Genomic DNA, 16,750 nt, shown 5'->3' with positions numbered 1-16,750 from the left:
GCACAAGAGAAATAATGATTCTTAAAACCATCAGAGCAAAAAAAGATGGGAGAAGGGATGGAGGAGGAGGAGGAGGAGTGATGCCAAGCAGAAAATTTGCAACCATTTGCATAATAAACTAACACATCCAGGCGGCTGGTAGGTTGTCCTTACCACAGGTGCTGGGGTAGAGGGCTAGCTGGTCTGTAAGAAGGTGGTTTGGAATCTTGAAAAAGCAGAAGGGAAGATGGAGTCTGTCAGCCAGGTCACCCCCAAGCCACACCTAAGCCCTGCCAGGATCAGGGCTTGTAACAATTTTCATAAGAAAGTGACCTTGCAGATAAGGTTCTTTACTCATCACTCCTGTCCCAGGTGGTCTGGATGCTCAACCCATCATTCCTGGGACCCTACCGCCTCCTGAAAGGCGATTCTGGCTGCCAGCAGCCTCTTGGACTAATGTGGTCCCACACATAGTAACGGGGTCCCACCTGCTTTCTGAAGCATCACTACCAGCTTTCCTGTCCTTAGTCTTCAGTCCCTTTCCTTCCCTTCTCATCTCTTCCTTCCAATGGTGACGCTAAACAATCCCAAATAAATATGATGACCATGCGAAGCAAACTGCTATGGAGTGAAATTACTATGGTTAAAAGTACTAGTTTTTCAACAACCAGCACTACTGCTAGGATTTTCCAGCACACAATACACACGGTACTCAAGGCTAGAAAACAGTGTCTCCTGTTATCCTCATAAGAAACCTGGGAGGAAGCAAGTTCTTATCCCCATATAGCTCATGGCCGAGAAACAGAAAGACTGGTTAACACGTGTGAGGTCACACAGCTAGTGACTGGCAGAGTCAGGTGTTGGGGCCCCATGCACATCATCACTCCTGAACGCTGACAATGAGCAGGTTATAGTCCACCCTCATTGTTCACTTATCCGTGTGAGCATCCGTGAGTAGATACCATAGTGCCTCTTTGGTATCTTCTGACCTCAGCAATTCTGACAAGTCTGATTTTCTGAATTTAATTTCTGGGACTCTTGATAAAAAGAATCAAGGAATTGCCTTCTGACCTTGCCCAAACCAGAAAAACTCCCCAGTGCTCAAGCGACAGTGAACATGGAATTTGGAAATATGCTGGGGACTATGCCTACCCCCGCAAAATCCACCTGCAGCCTGGGCAAACCCTCTGAGCTTTAGTTTCCTCATGACAATGATGTCTTCCTCATGGAACTATGATGAGGGCTAAATGAAATCTTGTATATAAAGGACTGAATACAAAACCCGCCACAAAGGATGTGCTCAGAAAATACAAATCTCTGCCCTCACTCCTTCTCTTCTTCAGTCATCCAAGGCTTGTACCAGGCAGTGCCAGGGACAGCAGCAGCCTGGTGGCACTGCGCCACATGGAACATTTCCCAGTGATATGGCCAGAGACAGGGACAGGCTGAACACCCCCTTCCTGGAGCCTGTACCGCTGGCAACAGGGTGAACAGGGTGTTGATGATGTTGAGGTGTGAGACTTGGGGTGGAGGGACCTGATCAAGGCACTTAAGTGTGTTCAGATCATTCAGTTAGTCACCTTCCAGCCCCTGCTATCAGTGTTTTGAGAGTTATATACGATAACACGTGAGAAGTATTTGGTATGATGCCCGACCGAGAGGAAGGGGTTAATGCAGTAGGTTCCCTTCTCCCCTTTATTTCCTTTCGTGTTCAGATCAGGCCTCCACAAGGGATTGTGCTCTGGCCTAAAGGATTTGAAAGATGAACAAACTGAGCTCTGACTGTCGTTGGATCCTGGGACTCTGTCCAGGTGAAAGATGCACGTCACCCTGAGGTGAGAGCCGCAGAAGAAGGGGCATGAAGGATGAGCCATCTCCCTCCTCAGCACTGGGTCAGGGAGGTAGAAAATCACAATCACCAGGAGCCGTTCTTCATTTTCTGCAGTGAAATTTGGGAAGATCATCTTCAATCAGTGTCATGGCCAGGAAGAGAAGGAGCCACTTTATATGTTAAGTCAGATTTCCCACAAAAAAAGAAAACCTTGATGAGACCATTTGTTGGCACCTGCTGTCGGCCCTTCACACCTCCCCACCTGAACCACCCATCACCTTCTCCTGTCATGCACACTGAGGTGAGGCTGTCATTCTTTGTCAACCCCATCCCCACCTTGTTTCCCGGGGGTGCTCCTTTTCTGACATCCTCTTTCACAGGGTGGGGCTCCCTGAGGTTTCTAGGTTCACCTTCTGCAACACATATGACATCTGAGGGGCTCTGTAACACCCCCACACATGGGTATCCACTGCTAGCCTTGTTCCTGAACCATGCCACTCTGACGGATGCCCCCTACATCCCTTATTTTCTTTCTGCCTCACTTTTAGGGCTTGAGAAATTATAAACTTGTACTCCAGGCTATGATTCCAGTACGATGCTTTGCTAAACTGCCTTGAGCTTCTTGACCTGAGGCCCTTTCAATTTTATTCAATCCATTGAAACTTCTCTTTCAGGGCTTTTCTAGCAGGGAGACCACTTGTTTCACCCCAGTCCATAGGTGAAGCCTGGGTAGAGTCTGCAAGATTTTGTAAGCCAGCAATTCCTCATCCTCTCCACTGTTGCCATCTTAGAATAAGTTGATTCCATGGGTCATCTGCATTGTTGTAATAACCACTTGCCTGGTCTGTTGGCCCCTATCTTGCTTACCCTCCCCATGTCCCTCCAGAGTTTATTCTCAGAGCAACAGCAAAAGAGGGCTCAATAAACATGAGTGAGAGATACTCAAATCCTACTGATGACTCCCTCTTCTTGGGGGCTTCTTTCTAGCCCCCATCACACCCTCATACCATGCTCCCAACTCTCTGACCTCGCCTTCTACTCTCCTACTCCACCCCTTGATTCCTACTTGCTCTTTCCAACATTTGAGACAGATCTCTACTTCACAGGAATGCTCTTCTCCCAGAAATCCACACAGGTTTGTTTTGTTTTGTTTTGTTTTTTTCCTTTTCTTCATTTCCTTCATTTATTTCCCCTCAAAAAAACCACCTTTTATTTTTTAATTTTTAATGTTTATGTGTTTTTGAAAGAGGGAGCGAGAGAGTGAGAGAGAGAGTGCACTCACGAGCAGGAGAGAGGCAGAGAGAGAGAGGGAGACACAGAATTTGAAATGGGCCCCAGGCTCTGAGCTTTCAGCACAGAACCTGATGCAGGGCTCAAACTCACAAACCATGAGATCATGACCTGAGCCAATGTTGGACACTTAACTGACTGAGCCACCCAGGTGCTCCCCAAAAACACCTTTTCATTGAAGTTTTCAGTAAACACTCTTAAATTGCAACCTTTACTTCCTGTACACTGGCACCTATCATTCTTATTGCCCTTCCTGGCTTTATTGTTTTCTTAACAGGGCTTATCCTTTTCTAATATACGATATATTTTGCTTGTTTTGTCTGTCTCTTCCTGATTGATTTTAAGCTCCAGAGAACGGGAGTGTTTCTGTATCCCAGCAACTAGAACTTTCGGGCACAGAGTGGGCCCTCAGTAAATGCATATAGAATACAGGGACTCTAGTAATGGCGGCCAAGACCAGGACCTGTCATCTCTTCATCGATCCTCTTGCAGTTTGACTTCTCACAGCAATGCACATGGTCCTTGACAGGTTCCCTAGGCTGTCCATAGCAGGAAAATGATAAAGGCAGAGACCCTTTCTTCAGGAAATAAATGTATACCAACTTTTCCCAGTCATTATTTTTACCCTAACTCTAACTAGATTTTTCATTACCATGTGTCACCAACTTTAAGCAACTCTTTCAAGTGCCGATGACCTTATACACACCTGTTCCCCATTCAAGGGACAGCATGGAAATGAAGGATGGCCCTGTTATTATTATACCTTGTCAAGGAAACTCATTGGCTTGATCAATCCAGACAACCTTCATTCAGAGGGAAGAGATGAATCAGTTAAATCACTTATTTGACAAAGTCAAAGACGCAATCAGTTATTTGGCTGAAATTCTATCAGGTGGGTTAGTTTTGTTTAGAAACATGCCTTCCCTCTAAGACTCTATAAAGTACACATATACCTAGTTATTCAAATCCTTGGAAAATAAGCCTAAACTTGCCTCTTTTTCTTGTCATAAAATCAGGAACTTCTATTTCTGGGTGGACATGGGGGGAACATTCCTAACCGTTCCCCTATAATAGTATTTGTGAGTTTCAATAGTCAGATAGGCTGCACCTGAGGTGGGGTGGGGAATATTAATTCACAGAGATTTAAAGCCAGTACTGTCTGATTCCAAGCCTGATTACTTTAGTCTTCCGATCCCTATTATCATTCTTTCTCTTCCAGGCTAGGTTTGTGGCCAGTTGGATAAGAGTTGTTTCTTGGATGTGCTCCTTTTCTGACACCCAAAAGTTCAGAAGGAAAAGTAGATTGAATATCCAATCCATTCCCCTTGCATGATCCTGGGAATGTATCTACTTTCCAGCTATGTTCCCAAGCAAGGAAGCCATTCTGTAGTTAACATCCAAGGTCCACCATTACTTATTTAATTCTGTATTAAGATTCATCCAGTTGCTAGAGAGAGAGATTCACCTTAAACTGTTTTAAAGAATAAAGGGGGGTGCCTAGGTGGCTCAGTTGGTTAAGCATCTGACTTGGGCTCAGGTCATGATCTCCTGGTTCATAAATTTGAGCACTGCACTGGGCTCCGCAGTAACAGTGCACAGCCTGCTTCGGATTCTCTCTCTCTCTCTCTCTCTCTCTCTCTCTCTCTCTCTCAAAATAATAAACTTTAAAAAAAGAATAAAGGAAATGTCCCACAGGTAGCACACACTTCAGCAACAGTGGAATACAGGTGCTAAAATCATGACACCAGGAATATGTCCCTTTTTATTACTTGTCTCTATTTTCTTTCATGTCAGCATTTTGTCACCAAACTTTCCCCATAAGGTGACAACTTGGTTACAATTAGCTACGCTTGGCTCAACTGAGCAATCCTAGAAGAAAGAGGCATTTTCTTTTCTAACATTTCCAGGAAAGCTCAGGAACTGAGTCTTACTGGCCTGCTTAGGGCCATGTGCCCATCCTGAACTCTCAAAATGGCCAGGATAATGGACCAATTTGATTAACTAGACAGAATGGAATGGGGTCAGCCCCACTCGAGCAACATGGATGAAAAGTTGGGGAAAGGCATTCTCAAAGGCAAATCAGGCAAATCAGATTATGTTCCCAATAATGGCAAATAGATGCTGGGTATTCAGCAAAAATAATACAAAACAATACGAAACATCAAGCAAAAATAGTAAATATCCACCAAACTAGATGTGTAATATAGGGTAACTGACATATGCTTTCTGTCAGTTTTCTCATCCATAAAAGATGGTGTGTATCTCACAGCATTAGTTAAGGATCCGATGACACAGTGTTTGAAATTGCTTAGCACAATTATTGATGCTTTGTAAGTCTTCCAAATAGTGTTTTATTATTTTGTATTATAATGCCCCAGGCCTCATATATCTTCCTACACTTTCCTATATGAAACTTGATTGCCTTCTTTTCCTCATGCTTCTGGCTCCTTATTTGAATGACCTGAAATTTCTCAGACAATTTTGATGATTTTTTTTTATTGCTATAGGGTCCATGGGAGGCTGGAACTTTTAGAAAGGCTGCTTCAAAAGCTGTGGTCAGCCATCATTTCTCAACGAGGGTTGTGTGTGCATGATTTGTGTAGAGAAAGTACGAGGCAGAGGTACGTATCTCATTATCCTGTTAATCTTCTCACATGTTGCTATATGACCACAATGTTGTTTCCCCAAAGACAAGGAGGAAGACGGAGACAACAATAGTAACACACAGTAACAGACTGTGCTTTGATATACACGAAAGATCCGGGGTGGGGAATAGCATCATCTGTAGAAAATACTCCACAAAATTTGGCCCCGATAGCTATTAACTGGTGGGGGACTGTCTCTTGGGAGAAGTCATATTAAATAAGCTGTGGTGATAAGCTTCTGGGGACAGCCTCTTCTCTCCCTTTCTTCAAATCTGTTCTGTAAATATTGCAGAATAAGTGTTGAAAGCTGCCTCCCTGGTGGTGGATATCATTGTTTTAGAAAACACAGTTTATAAGCAATGTTCTTTGGAATGCTTAAAAAAAAAAATCAGCCAACTTTCCACTCAACATGAAAATGGCACAGAAAACAAAGGCACTCCAGGGAGCAGATGACCACGACCCAGACAGTTCAGCATTCTCATTTTGTTTTTGACACGTTCTTTGTCTGAACATAAACTTTTTTTTTCCCCCATTTAGGAAGAAAGGAAGTGCATGGCAATTAGCATTCACTCATTTAACCAGGGTTTATTCTAGAGTCAGGAGATATATCCATGAACAAAACAGACAAGGTTGTTGCTCTCAAGATCCTCTAATCTAGTCAGGTAGACAGAAAATCAACAAATAAAATAAATAATTAAGCAAGAAAAATATCAGAGAATGCACACAAGTCAAAGAGTTGAACCAGGTTCATGTGACAGAGGGCGTACATGACAATGCTGGCCCAGGTGGTTGCTAGATCCTACTTACAAGCCAGGACACACATCTTCCAGCTGCTGGAGGGTGATTCTGTAGCCAGTGGCTGCAACCTGCAACCTTTTCCTGAGAATTGTCCTTTGCTGGTAGGAGATTCCTGTGAGGCAGCCAATGACTGATTGATTTCATAGTACAAAAGCCTGGCTCCTTACTTCAAGGCAGGCCACCTAAGAGGAATGAATTACGCTCCAGATCTTTCTCCTACTACAACCCATATATCAGTCCAAGGCTAGACATTACCTAAGACCACATCTAAGACTGCTTCCTTGTCCTCTTTTTCTCTTTCCCTCTCTACTCCCCTCACTCCATTGTGCTAGCCATTTTTAGAGATAAGGAAACTGAGACACAGATTGCTTTAAGGGAACTAATGTGAAATCACCCAGCTATTAAGTGGTATATCTGCTATTTAAACCAGTCTATCCGGTTCCCAAACTGATGTTTTTCTTACCATACTGCCCTCCTCATCTGATTTCCATGTGTATAGTTTTCTCTGGAAATAGCTCAGTCTCTGGCTTGCCGTGTTTGGGTTATCAGAGGTGTTGAACCATTTCTGTATAACTGGGGATAGGAGTCCCTGCTGAAGCATCAGTCTTTTGGGCCCCCTGAAAGACTGGTTGCCATTATTCAAACACATCTGTTTATAATTAGAGGTGCCCTTACACTTCCCCTCTTTGTCGACATAATTACTCTCAATTATATGAACACTCTGCCCTGACCAGCCCAGGGATCCACTCCCCTGCCAACTACAATGGTTGATTTCCAAAGCCCCTGCCACTCCAGTCCAAACATATGGATCCTCTTCTCTGCTCCAAGCACATGAGGGTTCAGGTCCAAAAACAGTGTGAATAGAAGCTACGTCTTGCTTTGTCTGGATCACTGTGGCAATGCAAGAGGTGTTTAAATTACCTAGGGCCAGGTTTGCAATTTCTGATGACTTTGTCAACTACAGGGAAATTTTTAATGGGCGTCTAATTTGAGAGTGTTTCTCTTGCCATGAAAAGCCATGACAACCCAAAAACTCCTCCTCCCAATGTGACGCAGATAGAAAAAGAGAGGCCAAATCTACTTCCAATAGTCAATTTAGAATTAGGGCAGAGGAGATCTCCCAAAGTTCAAGTAGTGCACAGATCTGATGAATAGCAAATTAGGAAAAGCAGTAGCTAGAGATTTTTACATGATTGATGAAGATTCTGGATTGAAATTCAAACTTTGTTAAAGGTCAGGTTCTGTAGTTAGTGTAAAACTTTAAAGTAAATACAATATAAGTCCAATGTGCACTAGAATATGGAAGAAGAAAACGAGAATTATTACTTACTTAGCCTTCCTCTTGCCAAGCATGTCTCAAGGTGCTTTACCTCTATGATGACATGTAATCCCTATAGATGGGAGTGGAGAGTGGGGAGTGGGCAGTGGGGAGGGGAGTTATTATTCTGGTTTTCTAGTGGGGGAAATGGACTCAGAGAGTTTAACAATTTGCCAGAGACTATACACTTAGTAACCTCTGTTGTCTCAAAGGCTACCGTTACTTTCCAATCTGTGATAGTGAAAATAGAAAAGTATTCAAGCAATGGAGAAGTCAAGAAGAGGAAGAGAAGATGGCTAGAAAAGAGATTGTATTTGGAGGTACCCGATCAGGAGGCTCAAGCAGCTCTTGAATTTGTTGTTGAGGGAACGGTTAGGGTTAACACACAATCCCAATAATACAGCTTGATGACTGTGTGCATGTGCTCACATGCCATCTAGCAACATATAAGAAGATTAACAGGATAATGAGATACACACCAAAAATAACCGTGAATAATTGCCTATCATTCATTTCATAGTGTCTGGTTCCAAGGCTCTCATATATTCCTCTTTGACCCTATTAATACTGAAGAACCATCAAAGTCTTTGTAATCCGTGTACCATGCAGCTTGCAGAGCAGATTACCACATCCTGATGCAAGACAGGACCTAAACAACTCCATCTCCACTGGAGTAAGGCAAGACTTAATCCGATGCTACTCGAGGAAAGTCATTAATTGTCTCAGGTCTAATTCTAGACCTGTAGAGATCACTGGAAGTTAAATCCACATGCAGGGCAGAGCTGTTGATAGAGAGGAGTCGTTCCAAAGAATTTCCAGTGATGTACTTGGCCTCTCTCTGTTCTACCCTATATTTCTGTCAGTTTCTTTAAGCAATTCCTCTTGTTCTAGAAGGTATATAAGCATGAGTCTTTCTTGCAGACTGACTGTGCAGACCTGAGAATAAGGGGATGCTGTTTGGCTCCTACAGTGGAATTTCAGCCTTCTCTTTGTAATGTCCTATTTGGAGAAACATGTTGGGAAAATCTTGACTTTAGCATGGATTTCTCCCTAATTCTTCCCATTAAGGTGGTCCTGCTTCTATTCAAGAACTCAGATACAGTCTGTCCCTGGCAAAAAGTATATGTGTCTTTTTAAAAAAAAATTTTCTTTTCATTTCTTTTTTTTCCCCCACTTTCTTTGTTCATCTATTTGGCTCATCCTTCACAATTTTTTCCCCTTGTCCACCTAGAACTCAAGCTGGTCTCCTATGAACTCTTTTCTGAGTAATACATAGCCAACTACAGTGGATAGAATTTTCCTTTATCCTCGGGTATGTCCTTTGAGAATTGAGAAATGCAACTGCCAATCTTAGCAGGGTTCAAAGAGAGCTGTATTCAGAAAGAATAAGTGGGAATATGATCAAGCAAGCATTTTCAAGTCTCAGTAAAATGCATTTTGCTGAATGGACAAGGCTGAGAAGACAACTTACAAAAGGCCATCCTGTAACCAAAACAGCATGGTGATGTTCCCCTGGCTTTGAAGGACCTCTCACTTGGCCAGAGAGATAACCATCTAGTTGATTCAACTCTATGGGATCCTAATACAATATTTGGCTCAAGGCAAACTCAGGACCAGTCTTCATAATTCCTCTCCTATGTCTAATTGGGTCCCAGTGAGAGAGATAAATATAATAACAGAAACCACCAATTCCTGACCATCACATGTCAGAGACTGTTCTAAGCACTGTTCCATGTGTTATCATCGACAACTCTGTGAGGTATTATTAAGACTCCCACTTTACAGCTGAGAAAGTGAGGCTTAAGTGAGACCAAGTGTTATTGTGGCCACACTCCAAGTCAATTTGATGTCAAGGTCAATACTGCTAGTGCTTTGTGTCCCTGTTAAGGTTAATTGAAGATTAGAGCCCCATGCAGGGGGAGAATGGCCTTATAAGGTATGGGGGGGGGGCACATCATGGGCCAGGCATCATGTGAGGAACTTTATGATTTAATCATTAAACACAATCTCTCTGGCAGGTTACTCTCATTATCCTCATTCTGTTCTGCATCTATGGAAATATATGTTCTGGGCTGTTAATATGTTCCCCAAGGACATTAATTGATTCAGCACCTATTCACTGGCTGTCTGTGAGGTATCATATCCTGTGCTGGATGCTGTGAATAAGTGAAGGTATAGCTCAGAGAAGAAGTTGGACACTAATCAAAAAGCTACATGAATGGGTATATGATTATGACTGTCACAAGTGCAGGCCAGGGTGCTCTCAGAGTGAGTATGTGCCTCATCGGCACATCAGAGGAGGCTTCCCCAGGGAAGTGATAAATGAGATCTAAAGGATCCACAGGAAGTAGTGAGGAGGAGAGGGAGGATCCTTTCAGGCAGATGGATTGAGCAAGTATTGAGACCTTGTGGGAGGAGGGAGTGTGACCCATGTGAAGAGTTGAAAGAGAGTCCGACAGTGAGGGAGGGGCAGGGAGCCATGGGACCAAGGGAAGCCAAAGAGTTTTGGAGGAGCAAGGCTTGGCCGAGCCAGCTAAAATCACACCACTGCCGCCAGCCCTTGTTGTTTTCTCTGCCATTTTCCACAGGGCCTCAGCATTTGTCAGAACAGCCTACAATCTACTCCAGGGGTCACAGGAGAGGATTAAGGAGTGAGCACAGTGCAAGGCCGAGGCAAACTTAGTGGAAGAGGAGGAGGAGGAAGAGGAGGAGGAGGAGGAGGAGGAGGAGAAGGGTGACTGAAACATACCTGGCAGGAAAGATTGATGCGGCTAAGTAGAACAAAAGTAGTGTCCTGGCAAGAGACAAAAATGCCAGTTGTGGCACAAAGAGCATATTCCCAAGGGCACAGAAAGTGTGTGTACAGAATGAAGTGGTGGGGAGACTTTCCTGGTTTGATTTCTTTCATTATCAAGTATGGCAAAATTGGAAAAATTTTAAAAATCAGGAAATTCCTTGAGGGAGGAGGCTTGGGTTGGCCATCCTCACATCAGGATTTCTCAGAGATCTTTGATGGATGGAGTGCCACATCATTTAGAACCACTGGGCAGTGTCTTTATAAAAGTCTTCCTGGGTCTAGAGTGTAATTACTTTCCATTGGTGTGGGCCCACTTCTCTCTGTGCAGGGCCTTGGGCAGTATGGGAACAGGTGCACAGGTAATTAGAACTTTAAATAGTCATACTCTCCAGTGGATTCATACATTATAGTCTGTCCAACATGCCCATAGGGTTGAGGTTTCACAAGCAAAGTCCATGTAGCACTTATTTAGGAATCCTATATTCACTACTCTGGCATCTGGTCCTTCTCAGTCCTTCTAGTTTCAGGAAAATCTAGTCCACAAAACCCAATCTCCATAATACTAAATCCATAATACCAGAATTCCCACCCATCCAATCCAACCCTCTTCAATACTAGAGTTTGGGTAGCAGGGAGTTTGGATCGTGAGGCATACATGTACTTGTTGGTGGGATCCCACAATGCTATTTGAATGCTCGGTCATCCTGTGGTGCCATCTCTCCAGTCACCCGTGCCTCTGCTGATCTCTGACCTCATCAGTGAGTTTCCCAGACCTCTCGTAGACCATAGTCGTGTGTTGCCAAATGTCCTTTTACCTGTACCTCTTGTAATCAAGAGGTACCATCTGGCTACCCACCTGTATATACCCTGAATACCTGATGTCACCCATCTGCCAGTTGTCTGTTCATCCTCTGCTTAAATGGCCACTCTGGATACTGAATTCCATCTCAGCCTTTTGCCAGGACCATTTGCCTGACACCTGCTTTCCCTTCCCTGGGACATAGCTTGGTTTCTTGCTTACATTTGCATACTTGTGTTGTATTCTGACTTCAGCAATCATGCTTTCTGAGTCCTCAAGACCTGGAATCTTCACATTCAAGCCATACAGACCCTGAGCAAAGCTGGCTGAATTTCAGCAGGCCAGGTCAGTTGCAAAGACCTAATTGGTCTTGCTGCCCTAACCTTGGATCATCGCTCATCCATGGTAGATTGTAGGCTTTCACTAATCCCCACCACATGTTCCCAGGGCAATTTGTCTCTCATTTCTTGCTTTGCTTTCTGGCTCTCCACACTTTTCTGGGATCCTAACTTTTTTATGTCACTGCCACATGCCTCTTACTAGGGGAGATCTTTGTCCCCTTAAATCCAGTCTCTAGCAGAGCTTTTCTACCAAATTAAATGGACTGCATTGAACTACAAGCCACATTCCACCTGACAGTAAGTCATTCATTTCCTAGGGATTCCCATGTCCATGTTCTTCCTCAAGGACCGCCTCCATTTTGTTGTGGTATTTGAACTATGGTTATTACTACCAGGGCCAGTCCCAGCAGGGTATCTTTGAGCAACTAACTTAATTTTTTGGAGCTTCAGTTGTCTCATCTGTTACTGGGGTTAATATTGTGTCTATATCATAGAGGTGCTATGAAGATTAAAAGGTTAAGAAATGAGGAACATTTGAAAGAAAGCCTGGGAGACAGTGTGCTATGGACCAAGTTTACTTATGATCCCTGCTTCCTGTTTTTTCACACTAATGTGCTGTGCCCAGGGACCTGGTTAGGCTAGATTGATATTGTAGACCTCCTGTCAGCTCTGGGGTGGTTGGCTACCTTAGCAAGATCACTTAGGATCCTTGCTTGGTCTCAAAAACATAGACACTACAGGAATCAGAATGTGTAAAGGAAATAAACTTGCATCTATCCATTTATTCACTCTTAATAATTCAAGAAATAGCTATTAAGCCTCTGCTCCACGCAAGGCATTGGACTTGGTGTTTTCCATGTCTTGTCTCCTGTATACAGCTCTTTGGGTTGGACATTTCCTAGGAGCTTGAATCGTCATATATGGAAAACTAGACCCACATATCCTGCCCCAGATCTGCTTTATGAGCCAATGCATCCCCTGTTGAAGAGTGGGGTCTGTCCAGGCAGAGGGAGCTGAAATGCTCCACACATGCTACATGCTTCCCATCCCTGCTGATTTTTCCACACTCAGAGCTGCAGTGGGAGGGGGATTTAAACAAAATCTTCTACAGAGCTCCCCTCACCTTTGCTTTCTAGCATCCATGAGGCTGTCTCATTTCCATCCTTTTCTCCCACAATAAACCCTACCCTGCTGTCCTGTGCCCTGTTTGTCTGCAGCTATGCTTGTGTCTTCCTGCACCTCTAAAGCCCTTCAAGGCCGGGTCCCCATCTGTCTGAATTATCCGTGTCCTTCACCAATCCAATGCTCTTGGTTATCATTATGCTAAACAAGTACTCTGGGCAAACCGAAAGCAGACATTTTCCTTCCTGGAATAAAACATAAAGCCACAGTCCAATAGATGTTGGATACTCTGATCAGATTTGGAAATATGTCCATAATTAAAACTGCCAAATTGAATGCTAGTTCTAAAAATTGGTTTCATTAGTAATGAGGAAACTATTTCAATTCATCAGATTATAGATAGTTTTGCTGCTTTTTATAAAGAAATTAATTTTTAAAAGAAAGAATAGAATAAGAAGCTAGAAAATAACATATCCCAGGCAATAAGAAAGTTCCTCTGAAGGTTCTCATGGCTGCCTCTTCATGCTTCTTTAAAAAAAAAAAAAAAAAAAAAAAAACGTGCAAATGTTCTGCAGTGATAGAGGTGCTAAGAAGAATGATTGGAAGACAAGGGTGCCCTTTGGAAAATTGTTTCTTACTAATTTACGAAGTTGCTTGCTGGATTGATGGAAGGATAGATAAGTACTTAGGAAGAGTGAAGAACTTTTCAGAGTGGTCTGCCAACTGATCTGGATTGGCAAACATCCATCTGGTGCTTAAGTGGGTATTAATCTAGACCACATCTAAGTGCAGCTGAAAGGCTTATGGACACAGTGGCAGTTGTGAGCAGCTCTGGGAGGAGAGGGGCGAGTTCTCTTCTAAATGTAGACTCAGTCACAGGCTCACTGGGGATCAAGGTCAAATTGCTTCACCTCGCTTGGTCTTGTTAACTCAGATGGAAAATTAGGTTAGAAGCAGATCACATACATGGAGGATAGTGGCAGATACCCAGGACAGCTTTTATAGGGCAGTGTGGTCTCTGAGGAAGGAAGGATAGTTTAGGTGGATGGATAGACAGGAAAGAGAAAGTGGTACAGGCTCTCGAGGGAGCAGGGATCCCCATTACCATCAGGAGCATCATGCTGGAAAATCTTTTCCATTTCCTACCATGAGTTATTGCCAAAAGCCTCTGCCTCCTCCCAAGCCCACAGTGACCAGCCCAAGAGTGGGTTTGGCTTCTGTGGGCTGCAGGTAATGGGGGACATTTGGGGGATGAGCAGTGCTCGTGGCGTGAAAGCCAATCAGTATACTCCTGACCAACAAAAGCAGAAGGAACAGCCTCACTTCACCCTCCCCCTGTCTCACAAATTAGCTCCAGCTTGACATTCTGGTTCCCTGGCTCTTGCTGGAGTGGCTCTGAACTTCTCAGGTTAAATTTGGCTCAACACGGATGCTGTCCCACAGACCTCAGAGCGCAACAAGCAACTGTGTGCTCTGGCTGTACCACCGCACCCTTCCCTACTCCTACAACACTCATTTCTGCCCACGGGATCTGGGACCCACGTCTGAGAGGAATGACCACTAAAACGTCCTGTATGAAGCAAATTCACTGCTGGATATTTTCCTAAAGTGGATTTATCGAATCCCTTTCTATGAAGATAGTGATGGAAGAGCCTAAGTTAGGTGTGCGCACTCTCTGCACCTTCAGTCAAGAATAACCTCTGAAAGAGAGATAAATTGGTGTCCTCTACTCACCATAGAAAATGAAAATTTTCTGCTGGGTACCTAGAGCCAGACAGGAAGTCATTGATCATCCTGAACAAACATCCTTCAATAAATCTTTATCTCTTCTGAAGATAATTGGGAGAACGGTGGTTTTTGAGTTTACTCTCAGCAATTGCCTCCCTTTCATTCTTCTGGGTATATTTGTTTTCAAAGCCAAAATGTACTACATGGTCCCATCCATCAAGGCGAAGGAACCCCAAATGATTTCCTGCTTCAGCTCCAATGTGTCAAGCTTGAAAATTCTCTTAATCCACTGGCTTTGTGAGGTGCCTGGCATTTTCCATTACAGGTAAGCATGTCATGCTTGCCTCATTCCTCACAAAGGATATGTCCACACTGCTAACCTCATTTCTCCACTAGGATTAAAAACTTCCTCCTTCTCTTCTTTTAATTCACGTGTTCATGTATCCACTTTACACGTAACCCATCACATGCCCGTCACTGTGCCACGATGCCCAGTTGTTGAAGTGGACCTGATGGCAGATGTGAATGTGCATGAGGTCTACCTAAATAAATGTCCCTGGGGTCCTGGCTTCCTTGCCAGTCGCCCCTGAGCTATGCCACTAAAGCAAAGAAAATCATTTTGGTGGGCCACATTCATAATTAAACCTATACCTTTTCAGTTCTAAAAATCATTTGAAACATTCAAATTCTTAAACTTGGGATTTTTTATTTTCTGAACTCTTAATTCGCCATGTAGCTGCTACATCAATATCGCAAGATCCATATTCATGTTTTTAAAAATCTAGGTTATTATAATGTATAACTTTTAATAAAACTTTCCAACTATAGTAATGCAAATCATAAAAACCCTGAAAGGTCTATGATTCAAAGCCACCACCCCACACCCAACTGTGGTAGTTATTTGGTATTTGCACAATAACCTTTAAATCGAAGAGTGTGGTCTTAAACACACTGGGCCTCTGTAAGCCCCCTTCCCCCCACATGATGAAGAGGCCCAGTCTCTGTGTCGCACTGTTATGTGGAAATATAATGGAAAGGATTTTTCATGTGACAGAAACAAATGTCGACTTTTACAAGAAGATTTCACAAGCATCTACTGAGTTCAAAGGTCACCAGTACAATGCAGATTACTCTTTTTTGTAAGTGTATAAAATGCGGAAAATGATGGCTCCTATGAAGAGAGGAAGATGTCAGATTTCACTATGAAGGCTGTTTCAATAAGTTAGAAAATAATAAATTGAGAGTGATGAACCAAGTTACCTTTACAGTGGAGAAATCTGGAAAACCCCATGTTTACCAAGTGACCAATGCTAACTAACATCACTAACCATGGAATAAATTGGCATCATGAGCCTCTGATGGGATGTACTGAGTGAGACAGAATATCACTTTTATAGTAGTTCTACCAAAACTCACAGTGTGAATCTAATCCTGAGACAAACACAGATTGAGGGATATGTTACTAAGAAAGCCCAGCTTGACTCTTCAAAAATATCAACACCATGAAAGCGAGAAAAGAGGAGAAATTGTTCCCCACTAAAAGAGACAGAATGAAAGGCATGACCCTGGATTAGAGCCTGAATCAGAAAAAGAAGGTGATTAGATCAGATAAAGATCTATCTATCTACCTATCCATACATAATATTCCCTCTGTCTCTCTATTTATATGTATATATATGTATGCGTATCTCCTAAGAAGAAGGACATTCTCTTACATAACCATCACATAGTTATCAATTTTAGGAAATTTAACATTGACAAAACAAAACAAAAATATTATCTGATCCTCTATCCATATGCAAATTTTGCTAATTGTCCCAATGCCCTTTAGAGGTAGTATCTGTGAACTACAGCCCACCTGCCATCTGTTTCCATAAGTAAAGTTTTATTGTAGTAAGAGCATGCCCATTTGTTTACATGTTGTCTATGGCAGCTTTCGCATTACAACCACGGCATTGAGTAGTTGCAACAGAGACCATATGGTCCATAAAGACTAAAATATTTATTATCAGGCTCTTTACAGAAATAGTTTGCCAACAACCCCTGCTTTAGAGCTTGTTTATCTCTATCTAGGGTTATGCACTGCATTCAGTTGTCAGGAT

General features: G+C 43.0%; 1 long non-coding RNA gene across 1 annotated transcript; it reads left to right on the top strand.

The window, feature by feature from the left end:
• Positions 1-1,730: 1,730 nt before the first annotated feature.
• Positions 1,731-3,898, top strand: LOC122202229. The gene is made up of 3 exons (XR_006194534.1): positions 1,731-1,814; positions 1,925-2,111; positions 3,823-3,898. It is a non-coding gene; the product is annotated as an uncharacterized LOC122202229 (long non-coding RNA).
• Positions 3,899-16,750: the final 12,852 nt, after the last annotated feature.

This window comes from Panthera leo, chromosome D2, assembly GCF_018350215.1.
Source record: "Panthera leo isolate Ple1 chromosome D2, P.leo_Ple1_pat1.1, whole genome shotgun sequence".
Lineage (NCBI taxonomy): Eukaryota > Metazoa > Chordata > Mammalia > Carnivora > Felidae > Panthera > Panthera leo.
The sequence above is the reverse complement of the archived record's forward strand: the minus strand, read 5'-3'. Positions and strand labels throughout refer to the sequence as shown.